This window comes from Notamacropus eugenii, chromosome 2, assembly GCF_028372415.1.
Source record: "Notamacropus eugenii isolate mMacEug1 chromosome 2, mMacEug1.pri_v2, whole genome shotgun sequence".
Lineage (NCBI taxonomy): Eukaryota > Metazoa > Chordata > Mammalia > Diprotodontia > Macropodidae > Notamacropus > Notamacropus eugenii.
Window position 1 is genome coordinate 443,487,729 of NC_092873.1, and position 23,142 is coordinate 443,510,870.

Below are 23,142 nucleotides of genomic sequence, written 5' to 3' on the forward strand. Positions count from 1 at the left end.
ACTGTCTGTAGGGAACTCCTCAATTTGTACCTTGTTTTGATTGTACTCCCTCAATGTTGGTAAACAGCTTTGGCAAACATTAGTCTCCCTGTTTTGTGCCTTGCTATTGATAATCAAATGTTAACCATCCAAATTTATCTTTGTTTTTATATCTACACATGGACTATTTGTATTCTTTATAGGTACATGGGGAATATCTGCTTGAGAAGAGTATTTTAGATTTCATTTTACTACATTCATTCAAATGCTTTCTTTGTAGTCCCCAAATTTTAAGCACATTGGGATTTTGTGTCATCTGTTCCTTTCAGTTAATTTTATGACTAAAAATGTAGTCTTCTATGGAATGGCATTTATAAAAGCCTGCCTTTTCTGCTCTCATATTTTTACTAAGGATGCCTTTGATACACATGAAAATCAGTCTTATAAAGTCTATGAAATTGAAAAAGTAAGCATATCAAAACAGGAGTTCTATATTCTTTCTGTCTTCTTGTTCATATAGTAATGGTATCATTCCCATAGCCATTTGATTCAATATTCACTTCTTTCAGAGGTCTTGAGAACTTATCCCTCAGGGCAGTGTTCCTCATATGATATTACCTCTAGTACAGACCTCATTGGTGTAGTTTCTTTAGTGTTATTTTCACTTCTTTATATATCAAATCAGGGCTCATTCGTTGGTGGAGAAAGCACTTATTTATAGAAATCTTGACAACTTTTTTCCATATTTTATTTGGTTTTTTGTCTGCCTTTCAGTTTCATCCTTAAATGCTTTGGGGGTAATATGGATCAGTTGAGTCACAGTAACTTTTTGTATGTGCACTTTTATTATTGGAAATTATTTATTGGAAACAAGTCTCCAAGAAATCAAACCCGTGTTTTGCAAACCTGGGAGTAGAAGGACATATTATTGCTGTAAATAATTTTTAATCTCTTACCAGAGTCACCATTCCTGTGATTTTTTTAAACCAAAACACCATTCTCTTATACATGTTTCATTCCTCTATTAGAATATAAGCTCTTTGAGGGTAGGGACAGCCTTACTTTTAGTATTTTTATCCCTAATACTTATTAAAGTGTATAGAACACAGTAAGCACTTAATAAATACTTTTAAAACAAGTGATCAATTATATGTGCAAAATAGAGTCAAATATTGCCAAAAAGAAGCATGACTGGGTCACTGATGTAATGAGTGATGAGTACATAAGCACATCCTGCTTGTTGCATTGGTACCTATATAATGTCAAGAGATTGTGAAAGTAGTCCTCTGCATATTGGGTGAGCCTTCTGTGACGGGGAACATGAACAAGAATTGTATGACATAAAACTCTGTGGATGGATTATGATCTATACCATCCTTTTGTAGCCATGTATCTCTTTGGCTCAGCTTCCTCTGGCTCCCTTCTCTTTTGGTTACCCTTAGTCCCTTAAGATTGCTTTTGGGACATACCAGAGTTTCTCCTTACTCTCTTCCCAGGGTTGCATCCCAAAGTTTTTTCTGTCCTCTGATGACTCTTGTCTTCAGGGTGTATCTCCCCAAAGGCCCACTTTCACATACTAGTCTGTGTGCTGATATTTTGTAGCTCTTAACACCACAAACGTTCTAGCTGTCGGAATTCTATTTATGACCTTATCAGTCAAAGATAACTCTTAGATTTGACAACTTGAAAATGGTAGTATTAGCAATTAAAATGAAAAAAATAGGAAGAAAAAGTAGGTTTTTGGGAAAAGATGAAAGGTTTGGTTTTTTTATTATAAGTTTGGAGCATATTCTACTCAGTAGACAGTTGGAATTACATATCCTGTGCTTAGGTCAGTCTTACAGTTACAGATTGAGTCATCCACATAAACTTAATAGCTTGTTATTAAAAGAGATAAGATGGACATAATTTGTGTTTGAGTGGAGAAAGTTAAAGAGAGAAACCTCAGAAAATACAAATATTTTTGAGACAGAGAAAGAAGAGTCAGAGAAAGAAGAGTAAAATTCGAGATTTGAGAAAAATAAGTTAGATGGGAAAAATAAAGGTTCTGTGTTGAGGAGTTAGAAAATATGAAAAACATTCTATGTTACATAAAAGTGAACAGACTGAAGACTGAGAAAAAGCTCAGTGGATTTATTAATTAGAATGTCACTGATGACCTTTCAAAGAAACCATTTCAGAATAGTGATAGGGAAGGAAACCAGTTTGCCAGCCCTTTAGGAGCATGTAGATTGTTTCCTGAGTAACGCTGTGAAACTGAAGATCATTTAAGTGTAGGAAAAGAGGAAACAAAGATATTGCATTTTGCTAGTCTAATGGTCTACTTAGATAACCTTAAAACTACATTTACTTAAAACAATAACTTTATTAAAGTTAAGGGATGTAAATAAATAGGCACAATTTATCATCTTTGATGATTTACAAAAAGAAACATAGTAGCATAGTATCAGTCTGATGATATACAAAAAGTAACATAGTAGCATAGTGAAACCCCAAACTCCAGTTACCATATGTCTCATTTTGCATGTTAAATCATTCACTGCTCTATTAGGAATTGAGTAGCATAGGATCATCATTAGTCCCTCATGGTTAGTCAATTCATTGATCAAAAATGTTGTCTTTCATGATTTTTTTTTGTCTTTAAAATGTTGTAATTGTAAAACTCTCTGGCTCTGCTTACTTTGCATTAGTTCATACAAGTCTTCCCAGGTTTGTTTGCTCTCATCACTTTTATCATTTCTTATGAAAAGCTAGGGATTTGAAAGACAGGTAAAGAGGCAGTACATTCTAGATATGGGAAAATGCTCAGAAACGGGCTAGAATGTGTTTGGACAATAAATAATTCAGTTTGACTGAAGGAAAATTACTAACGTTCTGTAATCCTGAAGAGGTAAGGTAGTGAAGGACCTTACATTCCAAATGGAGGAGTTTGTATTTTATTCTAGAGATTATAGGGAATTACTCACTGGGGCTTTGAGCAGTAGAATGATGTGGTCTGTCCTTTTCCTTAGAAATGTTCCTTTGGCAGGTATATGGAGGATGGATTTGAAAGGGGAGAGACAGAAGGCTGGGATGTTAATTAGGATTTCATTGGAATAGTCTAAATTAGAGGTAATGAGAACATGAGCTGAAGGCCAGATCTGATGGACCTTCACTCAATCCTCATCCTTAACCTTCGCAGCATTTGACAATGTTGAGAACCTTCTTGTCTTAGTTACTCTCTCTTTTGGATTTTTATGCCATTGTTCTCTACTGATTGCACTCTTTCCTTTCTGACTATTCCTTCTCAGTCAGTCTCCTTTCTTTTTCATCCATGTTAAATCCACTAACTCAGGCTACTAAGGCTGTACCCTGAACCCTCTTTTCTCTCTCTACCCTTTTGATGATGTCATCAGTCAGAAAGTCAACAAACATTTGTTAAGGATCTACTGTGTGCTGAGTACTGTGCTGAATGATGGGAGTTCAAAGAAAAGCAAAAACCATGTCAGCTCTCAGAGAGTTCATCCTGATGGAGAAGACAAATGTAAATAACTACCTACACACATACACATCATATACACCGAGAGAGAGAGAGAGAGAGAGAGAGAGAGAGAGAGAGAGAGAGAGAGAGAGAGAGAGGAGAGAGTTTATATATGTGAGTATACATATATATATGTACACAGACATATGTAGTTTTGTTTCCAGTACCCATTTCCTGACTGTGAATTGTCACTGACTCACCCTCACATATCTGAAATGTCCTCCCTTCTACTTCCGCTTCCTGGCTTCCTTTGTTTCCCTTAAAATCTCACCTTTGTAGAAGCCTTTTCCAGTCCCATTTAATGCTGGCACCTTCTCAATTCCACCCTTCGTCTGCAGATACTAAGAAAGGACAGGTCAGATAAGTAAGAAGGGAACAGAAAGACAAGTGTGACAAATAACCTGCGTGGAAGATAGTATCAAGAAGAGGGTTATTGGCAATGTCAGAGGCTGCAGAAAAGTCAAGAATGATGAGAATTGAGAAAAGATTATTAGATTTCGCATTAACATCTTTGGAGAGAGCAGTTTCAATTGAATGAAGGTGGGATTTACACTGCAGAGAGTTAAGAAGAAATTGAGAAGAAAGGAAATGGAGGCATACATTATAGATAACCTTTGCTAAGAGTTTAGCTACAAAATGGTTAGAGAAAGAGGATGATAGCTTAACAGGGATGTTCAAGAGGGTGTTTGAGGGTGAGAGAGAAATGGATATTTCCGTAGGCATCAGAGGAGTAGCCAATATTCAGGGAGAGACTGAAGATTAGTGAAACAGTGGGAATGTTAAAGTGGGCAATCTAATGGAGAAGCTGGAATGGAATCACATGGATATAGAAAGGCTTTCTTTGGCAAGGATTGTATTTTCATGTGAAAAAAAGGATAAAGGAAATAGTAGGGGAAGATATTTGAGAGATGAGAGATTCAGAGGAGAGGAGAAAAGGGAGGAGTTATTGTTGATTGACCTCAATTTTTTTAAGTGAAATATGTGTCAGAGTTCTCAGAAAAACCTGGAAAAATTTATATGACCTGATACTGAGTGAAGTGAGCAGAACCAGGAGAGCATTGTACACAGCAATATTGTATGGTGATGAGCTGTGAATGATTTAGCAATACAATGATCCAAGACCATTCTGAAGGCTCATGGTGAAAAATTCTATCCATCTCCAGAGAAAGAACTGATGGAGTCTGAATGCAGATCAAAGCATACTTTTTAAAAAAACATTCTTTATCTTTCTTGCTTTTTTTGTTTGTTTTCTTTCACAGCATGACTAACTTAGAAATAAGTTTTGCATGACTGCACATGTATCAAATGCTTTCCTTCTCAATGCAGGGAGAAGGCCAGGGACACAGTGAATTTGGAACTCAAAATTTATAAAAAATGAATGTTAAAATTTTTTACATGTAATTGAAAGAAAATAAAATATTCAAGCTATTATTCTGTCTCTAATCTCTAGGCTACTGCTTTTATGATCCCCCAACTGAAAACCCCTTTGTAGTTTTTCTTGAAAAGATACCGGAATAGTTTGCCATTTCATTCTCCAGTTCATTTTACGAATGAGGAACTGAGGCAAACAGGGTTAATTTAGTGACTTGCCCAGAGCCACTCAGCTAGTAAGTCTGAAGCTAGATTTGAACTCAGGAAGATTAAGTTTTCCTATAGCAGACCTCGCACTCTATCCACTGTGCCACTTAACTGCCCCCCCAAGTACCTATTAATAAATGCCTGCTATGTACCAGGCATGGTGTTAGGTACTGGGGATACAGAGAGAAAAAGGAAATAGCTCTTTACCTCTTTATACTCTAACTTTTGACCTTTTCATTCAACTAAAACTAGTCTCTCTAAGGTCACTAAAGATCTCTTAGTTGCCAAATCTAATGTCCTGTTTTCAGTTTTCATTCCCCTTGACCTCTTTGCAGCCTTTAACACTTGATCATTCTCTCTGTGATACTTTCTTTTCAGGACATTACTCTCTCCTGGTTCTCTTCCTACCTATGTGACCAACTGGATCCTCTTCTAGATCATGCCTTCTAACTGTAGGTATTCCTCAGGGTTCTGTCTAGGGTCTTCTTCTTGCTTCATAATACTTCACCTGGTAATCTCATCAACTCTCATGGATTTAACTACCATCTCTATGCTGATGATTCTGAAATTAGCTATCTTACCCCACACTCTCTGCTCACCTCCAGCCTCTTATCTCCAACTGCCTTTTAGACATTTTGAACTGGATGTCCATCAGAAATCTTAAACTCAGTGTGGCCAAAACTGAGCTCATCTTTCCCCCCTTGCCACCTCTTTTCCTATTACTGTAGACAGTAACATTATCCTTGTAGTCCCTCAGGCTTACAACCTAGGAGTCATCCTGGACTCCTGTCTTTCACCTCTTATATCTTACTGTTGCCAACGCCTGTTAATTTTACCTTAGCAGTATCTGTCAAATATGTTTTGTTCTTTTCTCTGACATTGGCACCAATCTAGTGCAGGCCCTTATCTCTGTCACGCCAGGACTATTTGTAATAGTCTACTTGTGGGTCTTCCTGCCTCAGGAAGCTTCCCACTACATCCATCTTTCACCCACTAAAGTGATTTACCTAAAGTACGTTTGATCATGTCCCATCCCCTTACTCAAAAGAATGGGTCCCTATTGCCTCCAGAATCAAATAAAAATTCTGCTTGGCATTCAAAGCCTTTCATAGACCACCTCCCTCCTTCCCTGCTAGTATTCTTACATGTTACTTCTCATCATGTACTCTTTGATCCAGTGACACTGGCCCCTTGGCTGTTCCACAAATAAGACATTCCATCCCTCAGTTCTAGGCATTTTCTCTGACTGTCCCCCATGCCTGGAAAGCTTTCCCCTTCTCAACCCCATCTACTCATTCCCCTTTTCCTTTAAGTCTCAACTAAAATCCTATCTTTTATAGGAAGTCTTTCCCAGCCTCTCTTATATCTAGTACTTTCTCCCTTAATTGTTTCCAGTGTATCGTGTATACAGCTTGCTTTGGATATATTTCTTTGCATATTGTTTCTCCCGTTAGATTGCAAACTCTTGAGGGCAGGAACTATTTTTTGCCTCTTTTTGTATCCATAGTACTTAGATATGTAGCACATATTCATTGATTGATTGGTTATTATCTCTACTGCCACAGTGTCTCTTGCATTGGACTCCTCTCCATTCACATTTGTTCTCGTTGTTCAGTTGTTTCAGTTGTATCTGACTCTCCATGACCTCTTTTGGGATTTACTTGGCAAAGATACGGGAGTAGTTTGCCATTTCCTTCTCCAGCTCATTTTACACATGAGGAAATTGAGGCAAATAGTGTTAAGTGACTTGTCCAGAGTTACATAGCAAGTATGTGCCTGAAGCCAGATTGGAATTCATGAAGATGAGTCTTCCTGACTCAAGGCCCTGCACTCTATACACTGTGCAGCCCAGCAGCCCCTCCACTCACATAACTACCAACATCTTTCTAAGCTATTGGTGGGGAAAAAGAGAATAGATAAAGCCTTTGCATCAAGAAGGATTGGAGTTGAAGGATATTGATAGGGTGTCCTGGTTGTCAATCAAGTAAGAAGCAAAGGGTTAATTAAGGAAAGGCTAAATAAGTTATAGTATATAAAAATATTAGTGAGTCAAGAGAAACAATTATTATTAAGATTTCACAGAAGAATGGGAAAAATTATATATGTATATATATGTTTGGATTGATGAAGAGTGAATCGAACAGAACCATAGTGCCACAACTTCTTTTCTTTGTAGACATCAGGGACTATGGTTATGGAATATGGCATATACTTTTAGAGTCTATTGATAACAAGGTAAGTTTTGCTGAATTGTTCCCCCCTCCTTTTATTATGTCTAGATTATTACATTGGCCTCCTAATTGGTCTCTCTTCCTCAATTCTCTATCCACTTTGGTCCATCTTCCACACAGTTGCCAAAAATGATTTTCTTTAACAAATATCTGACCATTTCATTCACCTACTCAGTAAGTTCCTATTTCCCTTGGGACCTCATGTAAACTCTAATGTTGTAGTTTAACTTTTTGCCTTCATTGTACACTGCTACCACCCCCATATGCTATTACTTAAGCAAGCTTCTCTTCTCTTTTCTTTACATACAGCATTTTCTCTCCTATCTCTGTATATTTTCATGGAAATGGAAGTCCCTTATGCCTGGAATTCCTTCCTTTCTTGTCTTTCTCTCTTTCATCTAGATGCAGTTTAGTCAGCATCCTTTACATGGAAATTTTCCTAATCTCTCCAACTTCTGTTCTTTCCTTCTCAAATTATAAATTAAGTACTTTGTATTTATTCTCTTTATTTTTATCTTATATACTTTTATATATTCATATTGTCTTCTCTGTTAAATTAAACACTCTTCAGGAGCAGAGGTTCTTCTCCTTTTTGTATTTATATCTTCTAGTGTCTAGGACTGAATAAATGCTTCCCATTCACTCTGCATCTTCCATTTAATTGTGTGGTGATAAAGAAATGCTTCAATGTGGAATACTGCTTATGAAATCTTGTCTTTCTCCCCTTAAAACTATCCTCATTATAATCTTTATATAGATTATTCTTATGGAAATTTCATATTACTGGGAAAGTAGGCATATGTCAGTTGTTGTCAGTGTAGATCTGTGATTTCTTTGATTTAATTCCCTTTTATCACAACTGGTCCATGCCCACCTCTCCTGTGTTTCCCTCATCCATGTATCCTTTCATTTTCCCACAGGGGATCCACACAACTTTCTGGACGCCTTTTTAACTTTATTCCAACATTGCAGGGGTACCAGTGGACAAATATGCCTGTTCATCTGTCATCTCTCACCCTCAGAAAGTAACCAGCCTTTCTCCTCTTCCTGTCTTAAAATTTCTGTTGACATATTTTCGTCTTGTTCTTTAGAGTTCCTCATTGGTAATATATTATAGTCATATATGCTAAGAGTTCTGTATTCCATTCTGGACATGATATTCATGGTTCCATATTCAATGTCAGTCATATTTCATGCCTTGCTGCTATATAGGAATGTTGATGGAACATTTAAAAGTTGGACTTCTCTTTTTCATGGCAGTTGCAATTTCCCTAAGGCAGTCTGACATGCTCTCCTCCTGCTGTTTTACTCTGGATCCTCTTGACTCATTAGCCATCTGCCCTGTATGTTCCCCCATATACATACTGATGGTCAAACTCTTTAGTTGGGGTTCTTAACTTGAGATCCATGGATCCCCAAGAAGGTACTTGGATAGCTTTCAGTGCCTCTGTGAATTTGATTAGGAAAATAAGTTTTAGTTTTGAAATGAATATAATTAGTTTGTAATTTTCCTTGTAATCCTGTATATTTTATTTTATACATTTCAAATGATATTTTGAGAAGGCTTTATGAAACTGCTGAAAAGGAGTCTAGGACACCAGAAAAATTAGCTAAGTGTATCCATCCAAATGTATGTTGTTTGAGCAATAAATATTCTGAATCCATTTGGTCTTTACTGTTTCAATAGACAAACACAGTGTTCTCAGAGTTGATGTAGTCACTGTCTTACACAGATAGCATCTGGAGGATTTCATTATTTGCCAGGAAGAATTAAGCCTAAATTTGGTGCTGTCTTTTTCTTTTGTTTAACATACAAAGTGGCAAATATCTTTGGCAAACGTGTGTCTCCTTTTCTATGCCTTGTTGAACCCAGTTGTCATTTCTGTTGTTATATCTCCTAGGATCTTGAAAAATTTTGATGTATGCATTAGAGATTGTTGAGGTTTCAACTCTGCTCACCCAGGGATGCCCAAAACTGTTGCGGTTTCATGGTATCTTGTGGTGGAACCGTCTCAAAGAATTCAGCGTCAGACTACCTCTAATCTAATCTACTAGGCGTTTATTGAGATTGATACCTCTCATGTAGCAGGCTAAGTTTCAAGTGGAACCAGCAACTTCAGAGAAAGTAAGATGAATTTTTATAGGGTAAAGATGCAATTACATAGCAGAAGTCATGAATATTAAAAAGGCAGGAGGATTTTGTTAAGGGATTAGGTAATACGGGAGAGGTCCCTTCTATGGGTCAGTGGTTAAACGTTCTGGTGATGCTAGCTATTGTGGTCCTGTCTGATCAAGGTAGATAGTTAGGTATTGTGGTCCTTTCTTGTGATTGAGTACAAGAACACACCTGTTCAAATATGTGAATTGAATCTGAGAGCAGTGGTTAGCCAGGGGCAGTGGCTATATTGAGTGTGGGGTCCTGAGGTGTGGTTAAAGTCAGATTGTGTGGTTGAATCAAGATGTGATTTCTGTTCAGTGAGGCCTAGAAGGAAGTTAGAATATTGGGGCTGGGGGCAGCTTTATTAGGATTCCATCATTATTATAAAAGAGTTGTAAATTAATGTTTTGTTTTTCCAACTCAAATACTTTTTTGTAGCAATGGCATCTTATATCTGCTACATCTTAAAATCAGTTGTGAAGTTGTCAAGATAAGGCATAATGTTGAAAATCTTTGTGAAAGATTGTTTATACTATACTAATACCTTCATTAAGGATGCAATGAATTTAGATATAGATGATTCTCAAGATTTTGTTAAAATGAAAGAAAATAAGTTCAATTCTCTCTTTTGATTTTCAATTATTTGTTTAAATGACTCGGGGTTAAGTTTTTTCAAATACATGGTATATAATTTTTTAGTTGGGATTTGAAGAAAGCCAAGGAAGTCAGTAGGCAGATATGAGGAAGGACACTATTCCAGGTAACCAGAAACTCCCAGAGAAAATATCTGGAGCTGAGAGATAGAGTATCTAGCTTGAGGACTTAAAAGTATGTGGTAGGGTGTAAGAAGACCAGAAAGAAGGGGTGTGTGTATGTGTGTGTGTGTTGAGAGGCATTGGTTAGGAAGGACTTTGTAGCTCCCTTTTTTGTTTAAAATTTTTTTAATTCTTAAAATGGGCCTTTTATATGCTAAAGTAAAGCATCAAAAGAGAATTATGCATGAAAATACAAATCTCTGTCATACACAGTTTGCTTTTTTAAAAGTATATGATAAATTCAACCTTTTATATTAAAAGATTTATGGGACCAAGATGATGCAGTGGAAAAAGTGTTGAAATTGGAGTCAGGAATACCTGAGTTCAGAGGCTGCCTGTACAACTTATTAGATATGTGCCTTCTGGCAATTTCATTACCTGTATCTGAGCCTATTTTTTCATCTATAAATAGAATTTTTGGGAGAATCAAATGAGATAATATGGAGGTCATTTTGTAATCTTTAAACACAGTATAAATATTAGATATATTTTTTTTAAATATGATTTTTCTTGACCTTTTTGTTCTCTTCTGTTCATTTTTTAAAAAACTTCAGTAATTCTCATTTGCTTTTTTTTCTCTTCTTTTTTTGTGACATCTGCATCCATAGCCTCCTTGTCCATCTAAACTCTTCCCCTTCGCATTGGGGAAACAAAGAAAATCTAAACCTTGGTAACAAATGTGGTTTGTCTTGACAAAACGTAGTGTTCATGGCTATTAAAAACTATAGAATTGTAAATATAAGTGGGCCTTAATGTAGTCAGTAGCACTTGTCTAAATTCAAGAGTAAGTGTTATGTGTAAGGGAGAAAAGTTAGAGATCTTTCCAGTGAGATTAGACATAAAGTGAGAATGTCTCCTGTCACCATTACCATGTAGCACAGAGCTAGAAATGTTAGCTGCAGCAATAAGAAAAGAAAAAAAAATGAAGGAATACACAGAGGCAAAGGGGAAACAAAAGTATTGCTTTTTTGAAGAAGACACGATAATATACTTAGAGTACTCTAGTCAACTAAAATTAATTTAAAATTATTAATAACTTAAGCAAAGTTGGGAGATATGAGATAAAAATCTGCATTCCCACGTAACCAACAAAATTCAACAAGAAGATCTAGAAAGAGAAATTCCATTCAGAATAACTACATAAACTATGAAATACTTGGGAGTGTGTCTCCCAAGATCCATTCAAGGACTATGTAAACCTAACTATAAGAAATAAAGAAAAACCTACACAATCAGAGATACTTTAATTGCTCATAGGTATTATAAGAAGACACAATAAAAATGACAAGAGTACCTAGATTAATTTACTTATTCAATGATTTACCGAACACCCAAAAGGATATTTTATTGAGTCACAAAAGGAATAACAGAATCCAGTTGGAGGAAGAAAAAGTTAAGAATTTCAAGAGTGATATTGGAAAAAAAAAGGGGAAAGGAAGGGTACTTAGCAGGACCCAATCTCTAATTTACTACAAAGCAATAATCACTGAAAATGATTTGATCCTGGGAGAGATTAAGAGAAAAAGGGAGGGAGAGATAGAAATACAGAGTGACGATGTCAGTTGGTGAATAGATTAGGTACACAATATATAGAATCACACACAGGAGGCATAGGGTTTGATAAACTTAATGATACTATTTGCTGGAAGAAGAGCTCACTATCTGAAAAAAAAAATTGCGAAAAGAGGATAGTAGTTCAGCAAATGATAAATTTATATCAACATCTCATGCATACTCCATGATAAGCTCCAAGTGGATACATACAAAATGGCACATCATGAGCAAATTAGAAGAGCAAGAAAAAAATACCCTTTGGATCCATTGATAGGGGACTAAAGAAATGACAGAATCCCATAAAATGGGCAATTTTGATGATAAAAAATTTTCACAGTTCCTTGAACAAACAAATAAGTTGTTGCATCTAATTAAACATGGTAGAAATTAGAAGGGAAATGTCTAACTAGGAAAAATCTTTGCAACAAGTTTCTCTGGTAAAGTTCTCATTTTCTTTTTTTTTTCTTTTTATTTATTTATTTATTTTTTATTAATTTATTTAACTTTTAACATTCATTTTCACAAAATTTTGGGTTCCACATTTTCTCCCCTTTTGTCCCCTCCCCCCACCCCAAAACACCGAGCGTTCTAATTGCCTCTGTCTGCCAATCTGCCCTCCCTCCCTCCGCACCCCTTCCCTTTGGAAGGCACGCAATTCAATATAGGCCAGATCTGTGTAGTTTTGCAAATGACTTCCATAATAGTAGTGTTGTGTAAGAACTAATTATATTTCCCTCCATCCTATCCTGTCCCCCATTACTTCTGTTCTCTCTTTTGATCCTGAACCCTCCCCATGAGTGTTGACCTCAAATTGGTCCCTCCTCCCCATGCCTTCCCTTCCATCATCCCCCCCACCCTGCTTATCCCCTTATCCCCCACTTTCCTGTATTGTAAGATAGGTTTTCATACCAAAATGACTGTGCATTTTATTTCTTACTTTAGTGGAATGTGATGAGAGTAAACTTCATGTTTTTCTCTCACCTCCCCTCTTTTTCCCTTCACTAAAAAGTCTTTTGCTTGCCTCTTTTATGAGAGATAATTTGCCCCATTCCATTTCTCCCTTTCTCCTCCCAATATATTTCTCTCTCACTGCTTGATTTCATTTTTTTTTTTTAAGATATGATCCCATCCTCTTCAGTTCACTCTGTGCACTCTGTCTCTATGTGTGTGTGCGTGTGCGTGTGCATGTGTGTGTGTGTTATCCCACCCTGTACCCAGATGCTGAATAGCTTCAAGAGTTACAAATATTGTCTTTCCATGTAGGAATGTAAACAGTTCAACTTTTGTGAAGTCCCTTATGACTTCTCTTTGCTATTTACTTTTTGATGCTTCTCTTCATTCTTGTGTTTGAAAGTCAAATTTTCTTTTCAGCTCTGGTCTTTTCATCAAGAATGCTTGAAAGTCCTCTATTTCATTGAAAGACCAATTTTTCCCCTGAAGTATTATATTCAGTTTTGCTGGGTAGGTGATTCTTGGTTTTAGTCCTAGTTCCTTTGACTTCTGGAATATCCTATTCCACGCCCTTCAATCCCTTAATGTGGAAGCTGCTAGATCTTGTGTTATCCTGATTGTATTTCCACAATACTTGAATTGTTTCTTTCTAGCTGCTTGCAATATTTTCTCCTTGATCTGGGAACTCTGGAATTTGGCCACAATGTTCCTAGGAGTTTCTCTTTTTGGATCTCTTTCAGGCAGTGTTCTGTGGATTCCTTGAATATTTATTTTGCCCTCTGGTTCTAGAATCTCAGGGCAGTTTTCCTTGATAATTTCATGAAAGATGATGTCTAGGCTCTTTTTTTGATCCTGGCTTTCAGGTAGGCCCATAATTTTTAAATTGTCTCTCCTGGATCTATTCTCCAGGTCAGTTGTTTTTCCAATGAGATATTTCACATTATCTTCCATTTTTTCATTCTTTTGGTTTTGTTTTGTGATTTCTTGGTTTCTCATAAAGTCATTAGCCTGCATCTGTTCCATTCTAATTCTGAAAGAACTATTTTCTTCAGTGAGCTTTTGAATCTCCTTTTCCATCTGGCTGATTCTGCTTTTGAAAGCATTCTTCTCCTCATTGGCTTCTTGAACCTCTTTTGCCAATTGAGTTAGCCTATTTTTCAAGGTGTTATTTTCTTCAGCATTTTTTTGGGTCTCCTTTAGCAGGGAGCTGATGTGCTGTTCATGCTTTGACTGCATGTCTCTCATTTCTCTTCCCAGCTTTTCCTCCACCTCTCTAACTTGATTTTCTATGAGCCCTTCTATGGCCTGAGCCCACTAAGTGGGCTGGGATATAGAGGCCTTGACTTCTTTTTCTTTGCCTGATGGTAAGCATTGTTCTTCCTCATTAGAAAGGAAGGGAGGAAATGCCTTTTCCCCAAGAAAGTAACCTTCTATAGTCTTATTTCTTTTCCCTTTTCTGGGCATTTTCCCAGCCAGTGATTTGACTTCTGAATATTCTCCTCACACCCACTTCGCCTCGGGATCCTCCCAGCCAGCGCTTGGGGTTTGAGATTCAAATGCTGCTTGCCAGCCTCAGGGCTTTTGGCGGGGGCAGGGCTGCTGTTCAGTGTGAGATTAAGTTTAGGTGCTCAGGTTGGGGCAGGGCAGCCTCTCAGGCTCAGTTCCCTCAGGGGGTTTATGCAGAGACCTTCAACAATGGATCCAGGCTCCTGCCTGCTTGGGAAGTCCTGGTCTGCTCCCGTCTCTGCTGTTGCCTCCTGAGGGGGCCTGAGTTATGGGGGCACCCCACTCCCGTCTCGACCCGCCAAAGAGACCCTCTCACCGACCCTCGTCACCTGTGGGAGGAGGGACCCGCGTGGCCGCTGGAGATTCCATCCCTGAAGCCCGCTCGTCTCTTTTCCTCTTGGTGCCGCGGCCGCGGCAGGGCTGTACTCAGCTCCCAGTCCTGGCGCCCAGTCTGCGGCGCGAAGGACCTTTTGCGAGAGGTTTGCAGGTCTCTCTGGAACAGAAATCTCCCTTGCTCCAATGTTCTGTGGCCTCTGGGTGCAGAATTTGCTGTGAGTTACTTTTTTGTAGATGTTCTATGGGTTGTGGGTTCGGAGCTACGTGTATGTACGTCTTTCTACTCCACCATCTTGGCTCTGCCCCTCAAAGTTCTCATTTTCAAGATATATGTTGAACTGACCAAAATTTATAAAATTAAGAAACATTACTCCAAAGATAAATGGTTAGACTATAAACCGGAAATTTTCATTGAAGCTCTAAATCATTAATAATTAGAAAAATGCATATTAAAGCAACTCTCATGTTTCGCCTCAAATCTATTGGATGTAACAATGAAAAAGTTGACAAAAAAAATAAAGTTACAAATGTTGGAAGAGCTGTAGGAAAACCGGTAAAATTGGTTTTGTCATTCTAGCATGCAGTTTGGAAATATACCCAGAAAGTTACCAAACTACATATGCTTTGACCTACCTATCCCATGACAAAACCTTTATCCCCAAAGAAATCAAGGAAAGAAAAGGGATCTATGTATATGTGCCAAAATATTCATGGCACTTCTTTTCCTGGTAGCTAAAACTTGGAAACTAAAAGTATGTTTTATTCAGGAATGTCTAAACAAATTTTGGTGTGAATATAATATACCATTTTTTGTGCCATGTGAAATTATTAAATGGATAATTTCAGAAGAAACTGGGAAGATCTTTATGAACTGATGCAGAATGAAGTGAGCAGAACTGAAACAATTTATAAAATGATAAGAACTTTATTGGAAAAATAACTTTGAAATATTTTAGAATTTTGGTCAATACAACTGATTAACTAAGATTTTGAAATGTGAAGACATACCACTTAACCTTGGAAAGATAGATGATGAAAGAGGCATAAGTTTTTGAATAAGGCTAATCTGGGAATTTATTTTTCTGACTGTAATGTGGGATTTGTTTTTCAACTTTCTGTCCCCTCACACCCCCCCCCCCCCCCCCCAGTTATGGGTAGAGGGAATGAGTGGGTCAGTCCATAGCTTCACATACAGTACATTAGTGGAGTTATTTTCCTTCACCCATTCCAGCAATTGTCATTTTCCTTTTTTGTTATCTTTTATACTTGATAGGAATTAGATGGAATCTTGGATATTTTAAAGTTTATGATTCTTATTTGGATCAGTTTTTCATATAGCTATCAGTGGCTTGGATTTCTTCCTTGCAAGCTTCCTGTTTATATCCTCTGACCATTTATCTGTTGGGCTTAAAATTAAAAAGTGATTTATGTGTCCTATAAGCTTTCTAAGATTGTTATTATTTCATTCTTAGAGAAAAGCATGAGTCTTTATCTTATTTTAACTTGTGGGTGAAGATTTCTGTTTTTTTTTTTCTCTCCCTCTCCCAGTAATGTAGAATGATCATGAGGAATGACATACATTATCTTGAAGGATGAAATTCTTATTCCTTTAAAAGTAAACATCTTTAGTTGATTGCTTCCTGTAACAAATTATCTTAAAAATTTGACAACTTTTATGTAATAGGGACAGTGAAGCATCTTTTTGTTCAAGTTATGTTATGGCTCAGTAGTGGTTTTTATTAGTCCAGGTAGGATAGAATGTAGGTTTTATTTTTTAATATACCTTGAACTTTTATAAAGTACATAAAAATTTCTGAAATAATCAGTTATGGTTCCTCATGAAAGAACACCAACAGTGCCTTAAATCTCTTTAATGGTTAATTTGATTTTTTTTGAGGATCTCCTTATAGGCTTAAAAATAAGTTTGCAGAAAGGGAAAAATATTATAAATTGTCAATGATTTTTAAACAATTGATTAATTTAAAAAATTGAAATATTTTAAGGAGTTATTTTTAAGTCAGCCTTAATGACAAAAATATATTTATAAGTATATTTAGTTTTAAGGGAAAATTGAACATAAAAATAAAGTAAAAAAAAGATTTTCAATAGTGGAGTTATATATTGAACTTCTGTATAGTATTAAATCTTTGAATTCCAAAAATTTTCTAGCCCATAGAACCAGTTGAAAGATTTGCTGAGAATGAAACAACACAAAATTTCTTATTATCTTCAGTGTTTTCTTATCTTGTTTCTGTTTCATGTAACAGTAAGAATTACATGGTTCCTGAGTATATATTTTCTCTAATTCTGACTGTCTCATTATTATACCATATTTGTTTTTATCATATTAAGGTATAATTTTGTTGTATATAAATATTGGTTTTTTCCGTCATGAATTCTACTCCATTATAGAGTTACATTTTATTTAGCTTTCCCTGTGGATCACAGATTTTAGATTTAGAAGGGACCTTAGAGGTTATCTAGTCCATAATGTATAATACTTGTTTTTACCACAGATAGGAAGACAGTATTGATTTTAAAACTCTGTAGCTATTGTTTTCTTGCTTATAGAGAATACAAAATGTTTTCTTTATTTGAGTAATATAATTTTACAACTATAAAATTATCGCCTATAACTCCAAATTAGTATAAGAAGGAACATAGTTTTATGTAGAAAGCCTTTGTAGTTTCTTTTTTTTAACATGGCTTAAACTTGAAGTTTTTACACCCTTCTTTTAAGAAAATTCCTTATAAGCAGAATGATTCTGTTTTACACTTTTTGTGTCAGTTTTCCAGACAGAAAAGGAGCCTGTAAGCAGTAGATATTTAGCTATGAAAAAGCAGTTTCCTTAATTTTATTTGATTACTGTAAGTTAGATTCCTACTGATAGTTTAGGATTGTTAGTGGTTACCTGACTATTTGACAGAAAGTATTTTCTCTTTTATTTAACCTTTGACCCTTGAATGTAAAGCTTTTATCAGAGCTTATAATGGAAACTCCATTGAAATGGATGTTTTCTTACAGAAACAAAATTGACCAGTGAGTTTGATTATAGGTCTTTTGCCTTGTAGTTCTTAAACTACATGAAGAAAATATTCTTGTAGTGAACCATAAAATACGTTCCTCCTAGCATTTAAAAATTATTAGTCATGATGTATTTATTTTATCTTTTTTGTAGCCTAAGAAAGTCAACACTGAAGCATTTTTTAAACTAAATTGTTGCTCTTTTGTTATTGTCCATGCAATAATTTCATTTCATTTTTATTACATTGCTGAAGTAATTGTATTCTTATTAAATCACTACTCGTATGTTGCAGTTTAAAGAATAAATTCACTTCATTGTGGAAGTTTACAAACTGATCAGAACAAGAAGCCCTGAATTTGACTTGACTTTAAAGTCAGACTTTTAACTTTGAGTAGGTTGTATTTAACCTCATTTTAAAAACTTCTGTCAGTCTAACAGTTTCTAAACCTTTGTGTGTTAAAAACTGATTGTTCTGCCTACATCATTTTGTCAGGTGTAAGAACTTTTCTTACCTGTACAGATGGAAACCAGTCTACAACTTAGAGTCTTAGAGAGTTTCTTGAGGATCAGAGAGGCTCAATGACTTTTCCATGACCACGTGTCTACTGTGTGCCAGGATTAGGTTACAAATTCAGATTTCCTGAATCTAAATCCAGTACTGTTCACTGCAACACACTGCTTCTTTGTTAGTGTTTACTAAATAATTTGAATCTTACTCAAAAACTAACAAGAAAATTAAAGTTTAAATTGACATCCTTCAGCCCAAGAAGGACATTACAACTTCTATTTATATGGTTAATAAAAATCTCCATTCTTTAGTTTACACGGAAGATATTTTAAAATCCAAAACTAAGCTTTGTGCCATTACATGAAAAAAAGCCCTTTTGTTTAATTTTTTAAAAAAATGGCCTCTCAACTATTCTTCATAAATACTTTCTACCAACACCTCAGTTTGTTTTTGTGATGCTAGACTTTTTAAAAAAATTGTATTATTTTCAATGAACAAAAACTGATTTTCTCTTCCCCCTCCACTTGAAAATAAAGAAAAACAAAACTCCTGTAATAAGTATATATAGCCAAACAAAACACATCTCTTACATTGGTCATGTCTAAAACATATATGTTTCATTCTACAGCCTAGGTCTACATCATCCTTCTGTCAGGTGGGTAACATGCTTCATGAGTCCTGTGGAATTATAGTTAGTCATTGCATTATTCACTGTTCCTGTCTTTCTATGTATTTATCTTCACCTTGTTGTTACTGTGTAAATTGCTCTTGGTTCCGCTTACTTCACTCTTAATTAGTTCTGTACATGTCTTCCCCGGTTTCTCTGAAATCCTCTCCTTCATTTTTCTTAAATCAGAATCATTTGTTCAGCCATTCCCCAGTTGCTGGGTTTCATTAATGGTTCCAGTTTTTTTATCATGAAAAAATAGCTGCTAAAATATTTCAGATGTATAGGTTCTTTTCCTGTTGTTGTAGTAGTTGTTCTTTAAATCTCTGATGAATTAGACCTAGTGATAGTATCACTGGGTGAAAGGGTATTCGTAGTTTATTAACTTTCAGAGTACAGTTCTAAACTGTTTCAAAAATTGTTGGCTCAATTCACAGCTCTGTCAATATCTGTTTTTCTGTAGCTTCTCCAATATTTGTCAGTTTTGAGGTTTTTTTGTCATTTTTGTCAGTCCAATATGTATGAGTTGCGACCTCATTGTTTCTTTAATCTGTATTTCTTAATTCTTAGCAAATTGGAGTATTTTTCCTTTTGACTTTTGAGAATAGCTGTTGCCTGTTTAAAGCTCTTGTCTTACCATGTCACTCTGCTCTTCAGTCAACTCCACTGATGCCTTATTATCTTCAGGATCAAATATAAAATCTTCTGTTTGGTTTTTTAAACTCTTCATAACTTGGCTCTATATCCTCTGGGACCTAATGACATTGGCCCCCTAATATTGTTCCTTCCACAAGACACTTCATTTCCCACCTCCAGAAGTTTTTACAGATATCACTCATGCTCACTATTCCTCCTTTTATTTTCTATCTCTTGACTTCCTTTGGTTTTCAGATTCCACCTGAGATCTCCCTATCTTCAATAAGCCTTTCCTTGTCTCAGTTAAGGATAGTGCCTTCCCTCTAAGATTGTTTAGTTTATCTCTCTCACACACACACATACACACACACACAACCTTATTTGTGCATAGTTGTTTGCATGTTATCTTCTCCATTAGATTGTGAAGTCCTTGAGAACAGTTTTTTGTTGTTGCTTTTTCCAGTTCTTATCTCAGTTCACCTATGGCACATAGTGTGTAATAAATTGTTGTTGGCTGACTTCATTTCCTTTGGCCATTTATCAGTTAGGAAAAGGCTCGTCTTATAAACTGGAATCAATCCTTATATATATTGGAAATAGGACTCTTATCTGCTATGCAGTTCTTTCCCCAGTTATGTGTCTTTTCTTGTTGTTTTAGTTTATGCAAAACTTATTTAATTTTATGCAATCCAAATTGTCCTTTTATCTTGTGAAATCTCTTATTTGGTCATAAACTCTTTATCCGGAAATATGAAAAGTAATTTCTTCCCTGCTCCTCTATTCCATTTTTAATGTTATATTTTATGTATAATTTATTAATTCATTTAGAGCTTCTCTTGGTATAGTGTGGGAAAAATGGGTCTATACTTAGTTTCTATACAACTGCTTTCCTGTTTTCTCAGTTGTTTTTGAGTTCTTACCTCAGTATCTTGTAGCTTTGGGTTTATCAAATACTTGATTTCTTTATTCTTTTGCATTTGTGTTGCATACCTGAGCTGTTTCACTTTTGAACCTCTGTCAATTTCTTAACTAGTACCTAATCATTTTGGTGATTACTGCTTTGTAGTATAATTTTAGATCCGGTATTACTAGGTCTCCTTCCTCCTCACTTTTTTTTTCACCTTCACCCCTTAAGATTCTTGTCCTGTTATTCCTACAGATGAATTTCATTGCCTTTTTTCTAGTTCTGTAAAGTAATCCTTTAATAGTTTGATTGGTGTAGCATTGAATAATTAAATTAATTTACATTATGTTATTTGTCTTACATTGCCTCAGTTTACCCCTGAACAGTTAATGTTTCTTCAGTTATTTAGGTATTTTTTTATTTCTGTAAAGAGTGTTTTGTAGCTAATATTCCTATGGTTCCTATGTATATGTGTGGGCAGATAGAATTTCAAGTAGTTTATACTTAATATAGGTGGAATTTCTCTTTAGGTTTTGTTGTGTGATCTGTAATTTCTAAAGGTTGTGAAATGCAAGTTCCAGAAGGTCCTGAGAATTTGAAAGCCCATTTTTGTTGCCTGTTGGTGGAATTATGCTTTTGGAAGACAGTTTTCCATTTTGTCTTTTTCACAGCTATAGCACCTTTCATAGTGCTCTGAATAGTGAACTAATAAATGTCTGTTGGCCTCAACCAAAGTGAAAGTGGATTACATTGTTCTAAACATAGTTTGCATTTTTACCCATTTCATGGACTGACACTGTTTTTCTTAAATTACCCATTGTTATTCAGTCTTTTAGTAATGAATCTCTCCTTACTCTCCTTACTCCTTACTTACTCTCCTAACAAAATAACAAAATTTTTCCCCAGTGGGTAAATGATAGATAGATAGATTTGTTATTGCTCAGATGTTTCACTCATGTCCAACTTTTTGTGACCCCATTTGGGATTTTCTTGGCAAAGAAACTGGAGTCACTTTCCATTTCTTTCTCCAGCTCATTTTGCAGATGAGGAAACTGAGGCAAACAGGGGTACACAGCTAGTAAGTTCCTCAGGCTAAATTTGAACTCAGGAAGATGAGTTTTCATGATTTCAGGCGGCACTCTATCCGTTATGATACTTAATTGCCCCCAACTGTTAGTGACCTACCTCATGAAATGCCTTGTACTTTGTTACATTTCATTTACATTGCTTTTTATGTTTATTCTGTATATATTTATATATGTACTTGTTCCCCCCCCCGTAATATATGTACCTCACAAATAGAGATTGTATTTGTATCCCTCGAACATTGCCTGGCAAATAGTAGACATTTAATACATGCTTATTGATTTATTGATTTCATGGGAATTCTAGCCTAGCTAGTAAGAAAAAGTAGAGTGGAATTTTTACTTCTTCTCATTGAAAGGATTCACTGGACAACATAGACAGGTATAGACAGGGTCCCATAGAAATTCATTTTATGTAACATTATATAATATCATTGCTTCATAGCAATCCTTTTATGTATTTCTTAGCGACTTTCTAATAACATTCCGAGGCTGCCATTTCAAACTTTTCCTTCATTCAAAGATTTCAGAATTCATTACCACCATCTTCTCTTTCAACAAGACTTGGCTCCCCAGTTATTGAGAAATCAAGGCCATGTTAAGGAAGGGAAGGTTCATTATCAGCTGACTAGCTACTTGGTGACAGATTCTTTATGTGAACCATGAAGTAATAAAAAAAATGTAAAGTAGGTCTCAGTCTTATATACCATTCCCTTTCTACTCTATCATTTATAGTTTAAGAATGGCAAAAAATCAAGTAGAGGCTACTAAGAATCACAATGTCTTTAGACAGTTTATAAATATTGTGTTGTCTGAGAATACTCTAAATGTGAGATCCTTGTCTAATGATCAGTGAGTGGACATACAGTTGGAGGAATTGACTCATTAATTTTTATGTTCTCACCATAAACAGAACTAAAGATGGACTTTACATTTATCCTTACAGTTCATCTTGTTTATTAATTCATCCCAGTGTTTTTAGTGTTTAAGATATTTTACATCTTAACTGCCATCTAGTATGTTTTATCTGTCTTTTGCTTCATCTCCACATTTGGTAAGCGTGTTGTCTACACATTTATAGAAATCCTTTATTAAAATGTTAAACAACACAGAGTCAAACACAAATACTTCAGGTACTACACTGGAGGTTTCCTTCTAAGTAAACATAAAGTCATTACTGCCTACTCTTTGCGTCTAGCAGCAGGGGTGGGGAATCTGCAGCCTCAAGACCATATGTGACCCTCTAGGTCCTCAAGTGCAGCCCTTTGACTGAATCCAAACTTCATAGAACAAAAGAATTTGTTTGGATTTGATTTCAGTCAAAAAGGATGCACTTGAGGACCTAGAGAGTCACATATGGTCTTGAGGCTGCAGGTTCCCCATCCCCGGTAGCTATTAAGTCAGTTCCATATCTATCTAATTGTACTATCATGTAGCCCACTCTTTTCATTTTTTCCCATAAGAATGGCTAAAAATAATGAAATAGTTTCCTAAAATCTAGGGACATCATTCACACTATGAATATATTGTAGGTTTGCAGTAGTATTGTTGCAGAGAATAAAAAGGTAGAGTAATTCTGTGAAGAATTTGAGGAGCCTCTCCAAATTAAATTGACGTGTACTTTGATAGTACTGGCTAAATATTACCCTGTTAAAAGGAAGTTTTTGTTTGGCTATTTTTGATGAAGT

The 23,142-nt window shown here is 35.8% G+C and overlaps 1 protein-coding gene across 3 annotated transcripts in view; it reads left to right on the forward strand.

Annotated features, from left to right (window-relative positions):
- The window catches only part of DENND1B (DENN domain containing 1B), a 334,070-nt gene that overhangs the window by 143,667 nt on the left and 167,261 nt on the right, over positions 1-23,142 (forward strand). The window lies entirely within an intron of this gene.